Source organism: Triticum urartu, chromosome 7A (assembly GCF_056163025.1).
Source record: "Triticum urartu cultivar PI428250 chromosome 7A, HENAU_Tu73, whole genome shotgun sequence".
Taxonomy (NCBI): Eukaryota; Viridiplantae; Streptophyta; class Magnoliopsida; order Poales; family Poaceae; genus Triticum; species Triticum urartu.
This window is the reverse complement of record NC_141879.1, coordinates 273,288,692-273,302,144: the sequence shown is the minus strand read 5'-3', so window position 1 is coordinate 273,302,144 and position 13,453 is coordinate 273,288,692.

Genomic DNA, 13,453 nt, shown 5'->3' with positions numbered 1-13,453 from the left:
CAAGCATTGCAACTAATGAGTTAGTTGCGGGATGATGTATTACAGAACGAGTAAAGAGACTTGCCAGTAACGAGATTGTACTAGGTATTGAGATACCGACGATCGAATCTCGGACAAGTAACATACCGATGACAAAGGGAACAACGTATGTTGTTATGCGGTTTGACCGATAAAGATCTTCATAGAATATGTAGGAGCCAATATGAGCATCCAGGTTCCGCTATTGGTTATTGACCGGAGACGTGTCTCGGTCATGTCTACATAGTTCTCGAACCCGTAGGGTCCGCATGCTTAAAGTTCGATGACGGTTATATTATGAGTTTATGTGTTTTTACATACCGAAGGAGTTCAGAGTCCCGGATGAGATCGGGGACATGACGAGGAGTCTCGAAATGGTCGAGATGTAAAGATCGATATATTGGACGACTATATTCGGACATCAGAAAGGTTCCGAGTGATTCGGGTATTTTTGGGAGTACCGGAGAGTTACGAGAATTCGTATTGGGCCTTAATGGGCCATACGGGAAATGAGAGAAAGGCCTGAAAGGGTGGCCGCACCCCTCCCCATGGGCTGGTCTGAATTGGACTAGGGAGGGGGGGAGCCCCCTTCCTTCCTTCTCCTTTTCCCTTCCCTTTCCTTCCCTCCTACTCCTACTACTTGGAAGGGCTCCTAGTTCTACTAGGAAAGGGGAAATCCTACTCCCGGTGGGAGTAGGACTCCCCTAGGGCGCGCCATAGAGAGGGCCGGCCCTCCCCCTCCTCCACTCCTTTATATACGGGGGCAGGGGGCACCCCAAAGACACAACAATTGATCTCTTGATCTCTTAGCCATGTGCGGTGCTCCTCTCCACCATAATCCACCTCGATCATATCATAGCGGTGCTTAGGCGAAGCCCTGCGTCAGTAGAACATCATCATCGTCACCACGCCGTCGTGCTGACGAAACTCTCCCTCAACATTCGGCTGGATCGGAGTTTGAGGGACGTATCGAGTTGAACGTGTGCAGAACTCGGAGGTGCCGTGCGTTCGGTACTTGATCGGTCGGATCATGAAGACGTACGACTACATCAACCGCGTTGTGCTAACGCTTCCTCTTTCGGTCTACGAGGGTACGTGGACAACACTCTCCCCTCTCGTTGCTATGCATCACCATGATCTTGCGTGTGCGTAGGGAAATTTTTGAAATTACTACGTTCCCCAATAGTGGCATCCGAGCCTAGGTTTTATGCGTTGATGTTGTGCATGAGTAGAACTCAAATGAGTTGTGGGCGATATAAGTCATACTGCTTACCAGCATGTCATACTTTGGTTCGGCGGTATTGTTGGATGAAGCGGCCCGGACCGACATTACGCGTACGCTTACGCGGGACTGGTTCTACCGACGTGCTTTGCACACAGGTGGCTGGCGGGTGTCAGTTTCTCCAACTTTAGTTGAACCAAGTGTGGCTACGCCCGGTCCTTGCGAAGGTTAAAACAACACCAACTTGACAAACTATCATTGTGGTTTTGATGCGTAGGTAAGAACGGTTCTTGCTAAGCCCGTAGCAGCCACGTAAAACTTGCAACAACAAAGTAGAGGACGTCTAACTTGTTTTTGCAGGGCATGTTGTGATGTGATATGGTCAAGACATGATGCTAAATTTTATTGTATGAGATGATCATGTTTTGTAACCGAGTTATCGGCAACTGGCAGGAGCCATCTGGTTGTCACTTTATTGTATGCAATGCAATTGCGCTGTAATGCTTTACTTTATCACTAAGCGGTAGCGATAGTCGTGGAAGCATAAGATTGGCGAAACGACAACGATGGTACGATGGTGATCAAGGTGTCGCGCCGGTGACGATGGTGATCATGACGGTGCTTCGGAGATGGAGATCACAAGCACAAGATGATGATGGCCATATCATATCACTTATATTGATTGCATGTGATGTTTATCTTTTATGCATCTTATCTTGCTTTGATTGACGGTAGCATTATAAGATGATCTCTCACTAAATTTCAAGATAAAAGTGTTCTCCCTGAGTATGCACCGTTGCCAAAGTTCGTCGTGCCCAGACACCACGTGATGATCGGGTGTGATAAGCTCTACGTCCATCTACAACGGGTGCAAGCCAGTTTTGCACACGCAGAATACTCAGGTTAAACTTGACGAGCCTAGCATATGCAGATATGGCCTCGGAACACTGAGACCGAAAGGTCGAGTGTGAATCATATAGTAGATATGATCAACATATTGATGTTCACCATTGGAAGCTACTCCATTTCACGTGATGATCGGTTATGGTTTAGTTGATTTGGATCACGTGATCACTTAGAAGATTAGAGGGATGTCTTTCTAAGTGGGCGTTCTTAAGTAATATGATTAATTGAACTTAAATTTATCATGAAGTTAGTACCTGATAGTATCTTGCTTGTCTATGTTTGATTGTAGATAGATGGCCGTGCTGTTGTTTCGTTGAATTTTAATGCATTCCTTGAGAAAGCAAAGTTGAAAGATGATGGTAGCAATTACATGGACTGGGTCCGTAAGTTGAGGATTATCCTCATTGCTGCACAGAAGAATTACGTCCTGGAAGCACCGCTAGGTGCCAGGCCTGCTGCTAGAGCAACACCAGATGTTATGAACATCTGGCAGAGCAAAGCTGATGACTACTCGATAGTTCAGTGTGCCATGCTTTACGGCTTAGAATCGGGACTTCAACGACGTTTTGAACGTCATGGAGCATATGAGATGTTCCAGGAGTTGAAGTTAATATTTCAAGAAAATGCCCGGATTGAGAGATATGAAGTCTCCAATAAATTCTATAGCTACAATATGGAGGAGAATAGTTCTGTCAGTGAACATATACTCAAAATGTCTGGGTATCATAATCACTTAACTCAACTGGGAGTTAATCTTCCTGTTGATAGTGTCATTGACAGAGTTCTTCAATCACTGCCACCAAGCTACAAGAGCTTCATGATGAACTATAACATGCAAGGGATGGATAAGACAATTCCCGAGCTCTTTGCAATGCTAAAGGCTGCGGAGGTAGAAATCAAGAAGGAGCATCAAGTGTTGATGGTCAACAAGACCGCCAGTTTCAAGAAAAAGGGCAAAGGGAAGAAGAAGGGGCACTGCAAGAAGAACAGTAAGCAAGTTACTGCTCAGGAGAAGAAACCCAAATCTGGACCTAAGCCTGAAACTAAGTGCTTCTACTGCAAGCAGACTGGACACTAGAAGCGGAACTGCCCTAAGTATTTGGCGGATAAGAAGGATGACAAGGTGAACAAAGGTATATGTGATATACATGTTATTGATGTGTACCTTACTAGAGCTTGCAGTAGCACCTGGGTATTTGATACTGGTTCTGTTGCTAACATTTGCAACTCGAAACAGGGACTACGGATTAAGCGAACACTGGCAAAGGACGAGGTGACGATGAGCGTGGGAAATGGTTCCAAAGTCGATGTGATCGCGGTCGGCATGCTACGTCTACATCTACCTTCGGGATTAGTTTTAGACCTAAATAATTGTTATTTGGTGCCAGCGTTGAGCATGAACATTATATCTGGATCTTGTTTGATGCGAGACGGTTATTCATTTAAATCAGAGAATAATGGTTGTTCTATTTATATGAGTAATATCTTTTATGGTCATGCACCCTTGAAGAATGGTCTATTTTTGATGAATCTCGATAGTAGTGATACACATATTCATAATGTTGATGCCAAAAGATGCAGAGTTGATAATGATAGTGCAACTTATTTGTGGCACTGCCGTTTAGGTCATATCGGTGTAAAGTGCATGAAGAAACTCCATACTGATGGACTTTTGGAATCACTTGATTATGAATCACTTGGTACTTGCGAACCGTGCCTCATGGCAAGATGACCAAAACGCCGTTCTCTGGTACTATGGAGAGAGCAATGGATTTGTTGGAAATCATACATACAGATGTATGTGGTCTGATGAATATTGAGGCTCGTGGCGGATATCGTTATTTTCTCACCTTCACAGATGATTTAAGCAGATATGGGTATATCTACTTAATGAAACATAAGTCTGAAACATTTGAAAAGTTCAAAGAATTTCATAGTGAAGTTGAAAATCATCATAACAAGAAAATAAAATTTCTACGATCTGATCGTGGAGGAGAATGTTTGAGTTACGAGTTTGGTCTACATTTGAAACAATGCGGAATAGTTTCGCAACTCACGCCACCCGGAACACCACAGCGTAATGGTGTGTCCGAACGTCGTAATCGTACTTTACTAGATTTGGTGCGATCTATGATGTCTCTTACAGATTTACCACTATCGTTTTGGGGTTATGCTTTAGAGACGGCTGCATTCATGTTAAATAGGGCACCATCGAAATCCGTTGAGACGACGCCTTATGAACTGTGGTTTGGCAAGAAACCAAAGTTGTCATTTCTGAAAGTTTGGAGCTGCGATGCTTATGTGAAAAATCTTCAACCTGATAAGCTCGAACCCAAATCGGAGAAATGTGTCTTCATAGGATACCCAAAGGAAATTGTTGGGTACACCTTCTATCACAGATCCGAAGGCAAGACTTTCGTTGCTAAGAATGGATCCTTTCTAGAAAAGGAGTTTCTCTAGAAAGAAGTGACTGGGAGGAAAGTAGAACTTGATGAGGTAACTGTACCTACTCCCTTATTGGAAAGTAGTACATCACAGAAACCTGTTTCTGTGACACCTACACCAATTAGTGAGGAAGCTAATGATAATGATCATGAAACTGCAGATCAAGTTACTACCGAACCTCGTAGATCAACCAGAATAAGATCCGCACCAGAGTGGTACGGTAATCCTATTCTGGAAGTCATGCTACTAGATCATGATGAACCTACGAACTATGAAGAAGCGATGGTGAGCCCAGATTTCGCAAAATGGCTACAAGCCATGAAATATGAGATGGGATCCATGTATGAGAACAAAGTGTGGACTTTGGTTGACTTGCCCATTGATCGGCAAGCAATTGAGAATAAATGGATCTTCAAGAAGAAGATTGACACTGATGGTAATGTTATTGTCTACAAAGCTCGACTTGTTGCAAAAGGTTTTCGACAAGTTCAAGGGATTGACTACGATGAGATCTTCTCACCCGTAGCGATGCTTAAGTCTGTCCGAATCATGTTAGCAATTGCCGCATTTTATGATTATGAAATTTGGCAAATGGATGTTAAAACTGCATTCCTGAATGGATTTCTGGAAGAAGAGTTGTATATGATGCAACCGGAAGGTTTTGTCAACCCTAAAGGTGCTAACAAAATATGCAAGCTCCAGCAATCCATCTATGGACTGGTGCAAGCATCTTGGAGTTGGAATATGCGCTTTGATAAGTTGATCAAAGCATATAGTTTTATACAGACTTGCGGTGAAGCCTGTATTTACAAGAAAGTGAGTGGGAGCACTACATCATTTCTGATAAGTATATGTGAATGACATATTGTTGATCGGAGATAATGTAGAATTATTCTGCAAAGCATAAAGGAGTGTTTGAAAGGAGTTTTTCAAAGAAAGACCTTGGTGAAGCTGCTTATATATTGAGCATCAAGATCTATAGAGAGAGATCAAGACACTTGATAAGTTTTTCAATGAGTACATACCTTGACAAGATTTTGAAGTAGTTCAAAATGGAACAGTGAAAGAAAGAGTTCTTGCCTGTGTTACAAGTTATGAAACTGAGTAAGACTCAAAGCCCGACCACGGCAGAAGGTAGAAAGAGAATGAAAGTCATTCCCTATGCCTTGGCCATAGGTTCTATAAAATATGCCATATTGTGTACCAGATCTATTGTATACCCTACACTGTTTTTTGCAAGGGAGTACAATAGTGATCTAGGAGTAGATCACTGGACATTGGTCAAAATTATCCTTAGTGGAATAAGGATATGTTTCTCGACTATGGAGGTGACAAAAGGTTCGTCGTAAAGGTTTACGTCGATGTAAGTTTTGACACTGATCCAGATGACTCAGAGTCTCAATCTGGATACATATTGAAAGTGGGAGCAATTAGCTAGAGTAGCTCCGTGCAGAGCATTGTTGACATAGAAATTTGCAAAATACATACGCATCTGAATGTGGCAGACCCGTTGACTAAACTTCTCTCACAAGCAAAACATGATCACACCTTAGTACTCTTTGGGTGTTAATCACATAACGATGTGAACTAGATTATTGACTCTAGTAAACCCTTTGGGTGTTGGTCACATGACAATATGAACTGTGGGTGTTAATCACATGGTGATGTGAACTATTGGTGTTAAATCACATGGCAATGTGAACTAGATTATTGACTCTAGTGCAAGTGGGAGACTGAAGGAAATATGCCCTAGAGGCAATAATAAAGTTATTATTTATTTCCTTATATCATGATAAATGTTTATTATTCATGCTAGAATTGTATTAACCGGAAACATGATACATGTGTGAATACATAGACAAACAGAGTGTCACTAGTATGCCTCTACTTGACTAGCTCGTTGATCAAAGATGGTTATGTTTCCTAGCCATAGACAAAGAGTTGTCATTTGATTAACGGGATCACATCATTAGGAGAATGATGTGATTGACTTGACCCATTCCGTTAGCTTAGCACTTGATCGTTTAGTTTGTTGCTATTGCTTTCTTCATGACTTATACATGTTCCTATGACTATGAGATTATGCAACTCCCATTTAACGGAGGAACACTTTGTGTGCTACCAAACGTCACAACATAACTGGGTGATTATAAAGGTGCTCTACAGGTGTCTCCAAAGGTACTTGTTGGGTTGGCATATTTCGAGATTAGGATTTGTCACTCCGATTGTCGGAGAGGTATCTCTGGGCCCACTCGGTAATGCACATCACTATAAGCCTTGCAAGCATTGCAACTAATGAGTTAGTTGCGGGATGATGTATTACAGAATGATTAAAGAGACTTTCCGGTAACGAGATTGAACTAGGTATTGAGATACCGACGATCAAATCTCGGACAAGTAACATACCGATGACAAAGGGAACAACGTATGTTGTTATGCGGTTTGACCGATAAAGATCTTCGTAGAATATGTAGGAGCCAATGTGAGCATCCAGGTTCCTCTATTGGTTATTGACCGGAGACGTGTCTCGGTCATGTCTACATAGTTCTCGAACCCGTAGGGTCTGCACGCTTAAAGTTCGATGACGGTTATATTATGAGTTTATGTGTTTTGATGTACCGAAGGAGTTCGGAGTCCCGGATGAGATCGGGGACATGATGAGGAGTCTCGAAATGGTCGAGACGTAAAGATCGATATATTGGACGACTATATTTGGACATCGGAAAGGTTCCGAGTGATTCAGGAATTTTCGGGAGTACCGGAGAGTTACGGGAATTCGTATTGGGCCTTAATGGGCCATACGGGAAATGAGAGAAAGGCCTCAAAGGGTGGCCGCACCCCTCCCCATGGGCTGGTCCGAATTGGACTAGGGAGGGGGGGGGGCGCCCCCTTCCTTCCTTCTCCTTTTCTCTTCCCTTTCCTTCCCTCCTACTCCTACTACTTGGAAGGGCTCCTAGTTCTACTAGGAAAGGGGGAATCCTACTCTCGGTGGGAGTAGGACTCCCCTAGGGCGCGCCATAGAGAGGGCCGGCCCTCCCCCTCCTCCACTCCTTTATATACGGGGGTAGGGGCACCCCAAAGACACAACAATTGATCTCTTGATCTCTTAGCCGTGTGCGGTGCCCCTCTCCAGCATAATCCACCTCGATCATATTGTAGCGGTGCTTAGGTAGAACATTATCATCGTCACCACGCCGTCGTACTGACGAAACTCTCCCTCAACACTCGGCTGGATCGGAGTTCGAGGGACATCATCGAGTTGAACGTGTGCAGAACTCGGAGGTTCTGTGCGTTCGGTACTTGATCGGTCGGATCATGAAGACGTACGACTACATCAACCGCGTTGTGCTAACGCTTCCGCTTTCGGTCTACGAGGGTATGTGGACAACACTCTCCCCTCTCGTTGCTATGCATCACCATGATCTTGCGTGTGCGTAGGGAAATTTTTGAAATTACTACGTTCCCCAACAGATCAAACATGGGTTAGTTGATTTGGATCACGTATCACTCAAGATGACTTGAGTGATGTCTATTTAAGTGAGAGTTCTTAAGCAATTTGATTGATTTAACTTAATTTATCATGAACTTAGTCTTGATAGTTTTGGATATCTATGTTGTAGATCAATAGCTCGCGATATAGCTCATATATATATATATATATATATATTTCGATATGTTCCTAGAGAAAACTAAGTTGGAAAGATGATAGTAGCAATGATGCAGACTGGGTCCATGATCTGAGGATTATCCTCATTGCTGCACAGAAGAATGAAGTCCTTGATGCACCACTAGGTGACAAACCTGTTGCAGAAGCAGATGCAGACGTTATGAACGTTTTGCAAGCTCGATATGATGACTACTTGATAGTTTAGTGCGCCATGCTTTACGGCTTAGAACCGGGACTTCAAAAACGTTTTGAACGCCACAGAGCATATGAGATGGTCCAAGAGCTGAAAATTGGTATTTCAGATTCATGCCTGTGTCAAGAGGTATGACACCCCTGACAAGTACTTTGCCTACAATATGGAGGAGAATAGCTCAGCCAGTGAGCATGCACTCAGAATGTCTAGGTAGTACAATCACTTGAATCCAATGGGAGTTAATCTTCCAGATAAGATAGTGATTGACAGAGTTCTCTAGTCACTATCACCAAGTTACTAGAACTTCGTGATGAACTATAATATGCAAGGTATGACAAAAACAATTCCCAAGCTCTTCGCGATGCTGAAATCAGCGATGGTAGAAATCAAGAAAAAGCATCAAGTGTTGATGGTTAACAAGACCATTAGTTTCAAGAAAAAGGGCGGGGGAAAGAAAAGGGAACTTCAAGAAGAATGGCAAGCTAGTTGCCACTCCCGTGAAGAAGCCCAAAGCTAGACCCAAGCCTGGAACTAAGTGCTTCTACTGCAAAGGAAATGGTCACTAGAAGTGGAACTGCCCCAAATACTTGGCGGATAAGAATGATGGCAAAGTGAACAAAGGTATATTTTATATACATGTTATTGATGTGTATTTTAATAGTTTTTGTAGTAACCCCTAGGTATTTGATACTGGTTTAGTTGCTATGATAAGTAACTCGAAACAGGAGTTGCAGAGACCAGTTAAAAGCGAGGTGACGATGTGGGTTGGAAATGATTCCAAGGTTGATATGATCACCATCGCACACTCCCTCTACCTCCGGGATTAGTGTTGAACCTAAGTAAATGTTATTTGGTGTTCACGTTGAGCATGAATATGATTAGATCATGTTTATTGCAATACGATTATTCATTTAAGTTAGAGAATAATTGTTATTCTATTTACATGAATAAAACCTTCTATGGTCTTACACCCAATGTGAATGGTTTATTGAATATCGATCGTAGTGATATAGATTTTCATAATATTGATGCGAAAATATGCAAAGTTGATAATGATAGTGCAACATACTTGTGGCACTGCCGTTTAGGTCATATTGGTGAAAAGCGCATGAGGAAACTCCATGTAGATGGACTTTTGGAATCACTTGATTATGAATCATTTGATACTTGCGAACCATGCCTCATGGGCAAGTTGACTAAAAGTCCGTTCTCCAGAACATTGGAGCGAGCCAATGACTTATTGGAAATAATACATACTGTGTGATGAGTGTTGAGGCACGCGGCGGGTATTGTTATTTTCTGACCTTCACAGATGATTTGAGTAGATATGGGTATATGTACTTAATGAAACACAAGTCTGAAACATTTGAAAAGTTCAAACAATTTCAGAGTGAAGTGGAGAATCATCGTGACAAGAAAATAAATTTTCTACGATCTGATCGTGGAGGCGAATATTTGAGTTACGAGTTTGGCCTTCATTTAAAACAATGTGGAATAGTTTCACAACTCACACTACCTGGAACGCCACAATGTAATGGTGTGTCCGAATATCGTAACCGTACTTTATTAGATATGGTGCGATCTATGATGTCTCTTACCGATTTACCACTATCGTTTTGGGGTTATGTATTTGAGACAACTACATGCACGTTAAATAGGGCATCGTCTAAATCCGTTGAGATGACACCGTATGAATTGTGGTTTGGCAAGAAACCTAAGCTGTCGTTTCTTAAAAGTTTGGGGTTGCGACTTATGTCAAAAGGCTTCAGCCTGATAAGCTCAAACCCAAATCGGAGAAGTGCGTCTTCATAGGATACCCTAAGGAAATAATTGGGTACACCTTCTACCACAGATCCGAAGGCAAGATCTTTGTTGCCAAGAATGGAACATTTCTAGAGAAGGAGTTTCTCTCGAAAGAAGTGAGTGGGAGGAAAATAGAACTTGATGAGGTAATTGTAGCTTCTCTCAATTTGGAAAGTAGCACATCAGAGAAATCTGTTCCCGTGATGTCTACACCAACTAGAGAGGAATCTAATGATGATGATCATGAAACTTCAGATCAAGTTACTATTGGACCCTGTAGGTCGAACAGAACATGTTCCGCACCAGAGTGGTATGGTAATCCTGTCTTGGAAGTCATGTTACTAGACCATGGCGAACCCACGAACTATGAAGAAGCTATGATGAGCCCAGATTCTGATACATGGCTTGAGACCATGAAATCTGTGTAGGATCCATGTATGAGAACAAAGTGTCAACTTTGATGGACTTGCCCGATGATCGGCAAGCCACTGAGAATAAATGGATCTTCAAGAAGAAGACTGACACTGATGGTAATGTCATAGTCTACAAAGCTCGAGTTGTCGCGAAAAGTTTTCGACAAGTTCAAGGGGTTGACTATGATGAGACCTTCTCACCAGTAGCAATGCTTAAGTCAGTCCGAATCATGTTAGAAATTGCCGCATTTTATGATTATGAAATTTGGCAAATGAACATCAAAACTGCATTCCTTAATGGATTTCTTAAAGAAGAGTTTTATATGATGCAACCATAAGTTTTTGTCGATCCTAAAGGTGCTAACAAAGTGTGCAAGCTCCAGTGATCCATCTATGGACTGGTGCAAGCATCTCGGAGTTTGAATATATGCTTTGATGAGGTGAACAAAGCATATGGTTTTATACAGACTTATAGTGAAGCCTGTATTTACAAGAAAGTGAGTGGGAGCTGTATAGCATTTCTGTTATTATATGTGGATGACATATTGTTGGTTGGAAATGATATAGAATTTCTGGATAGCATAAAAGGATACTTGAATAATAATTTTTCAATGAAAGACCTCGGTAAAACTGCCTATATATTGGGCATCAAGATCTATAAAGATAGATCAAGACGCTTGATAGGACTTTCACGAAGCACATACCTTGATAAAGTTTGGAAGAAGTTCAAATGGATCAGTCAAAGAAAGGGTTCTTGCATGTGTCACAAGGTGTGAAGTTGAGTATGACTCTAAACCCGACCACGACAGAATATATAGTGAGAATGAAAGTCATTCCCTATGCCTTAGTCATAGGTTCTATAAAGTATGCCATGCTGTGTACCAGACCTGTTGTGTGCCTTGCCATGAGTTTGGCAAGGGGGTACAATAGTGATCCTGGAGTAGATCACTGGACAACAGTCAAAATTATCCTTAGGTACCTAAAGAGGACTAAGGAAATGTTTCTTGGTTATGGAGGTGGTAAAGAGTTCATCGTAAAGAGTTACGCAGATTGAAGCTTTGACACTGATCCAGATGACTTTGAGTCTCGATCTGGATACATATTGAAAGTGGGAGCAATTAACTAGAGTAGCTGCATGCATAGCATTGTAGACATATAAATTTGCAAAATACATACAGATCTAAATATGACAGACCCGTTGACTAAACCTCTCTCACAAGCAAAACATGATCACACCTTAGTACTCTTTGGGTGTTAATCACATGTCAATGTGAACTAGATTATTTACTCTAGTAAACTCTTTGGGTTTTGGTCACATGGCGATGTGAACTATGGGTGTTAAATCACATGGTGATCTGAACTAGATTATTGACTCTAGTGCAAGTGGGAGACTGAAGGAAATATGCCCTAGAGGCAATAATAAAGTTGTTATTCTATATTTCCTTATTCATGATAATGGTTTATTATTCATGCTAGAATTGCATTGATCGGAAACCTTAATACATGTGTGAATACATAAACAAACACCATGTCCCTAGTGAGCCTCTACTAGACTAGCTCATTGATCAAAGATGGTTAAGGTTTCCTAACCATGGACATGATTTGTCATTTGATAATGGGATCACATCATTAGGACAATGATGTGATGGACAAGACCCATCCGTTAGCTTAGCATAATGATCGTTCAGTTTTATTGCTATTGCTTTCTTCATGTCAAATACATATTGCTTCGACTATGAGATTATGCAACTCCCGGATACCGGAGGAATGCCTTGTGTGCTATCAAACATCACAACATAACTGGGTGATTATAAAGATGCTCTACAGGTATCTCTGAAGGTGTTTGTTGAGTTGGCATAGATCGAAATTAGGATTTGTCACTCCGACTATTGGAGAGGTATCTCTGGGCCCTCTCGATAATACTCATCATAAGCTTGCAAGCAAACGACTAAGGAGATTGTCACGAGGCGATGTATTACGGAACAAGAGTAAAGAGACTTGCCGATAGCGAGATTGAACTAGGTATGAAGATACCGACAATCAAATCTCGGGCAAGTAACATACCGATGGATAAAGGGAATTACATATGTTGTCATAACGGTTCGACTGATAAAGATCTTCGTAGAATATGTAGGAGCCAATATGGGCATCCAGGTTCTACTATTGGTTATTGACCAGAGAGGTGTCTCGGTTATGTATACATAGTTCTCGAACCTGTAGGGTGATACGTCTCCATCGTATCTATAATTTTTGATTGTTCCATGCCAATATTATACAACTTTCATATACTTTTGGCAACTTTTTATACTATTTTGGGACTAACATATTGATCTAGTGCCCAGTGCCAGTTCCTGTTTGTTGCATGTTTTTTGTTTCGCAGAAAATCCATATCCAACGGAGTCCAAATGGGTTAAAAACTTACGGATTTTTTTTGGAATATATGTGATTTTTGGGAAGAAGAATCAATGCGAGACGATGCCCGAGGGGGCCACGAGGCAGGGAGCGCGCCCCAGACTCTCATGGCCACCCCATAAGGCGGTTGGTGCCCTGCTTTCGCCGTAAGAAAGCCAATATCCGGATACAAACCGTGTTAAAATTTCAGCCCAATCAAAGTTACGAATCTCCGGGAATATAAGAAACGGTGAAAGGCCAGAATCTGGAACGCAGAAATAGAGAGAGACAGAGAGACAAATCCAATCTCTGAGGGGCTCTCGCCCCTCCCATACCATGGAAGCCAAGGAACAGAGGGGAAACCCTTCTCCCATCTAGGGAGAAGGTCAAGGAAT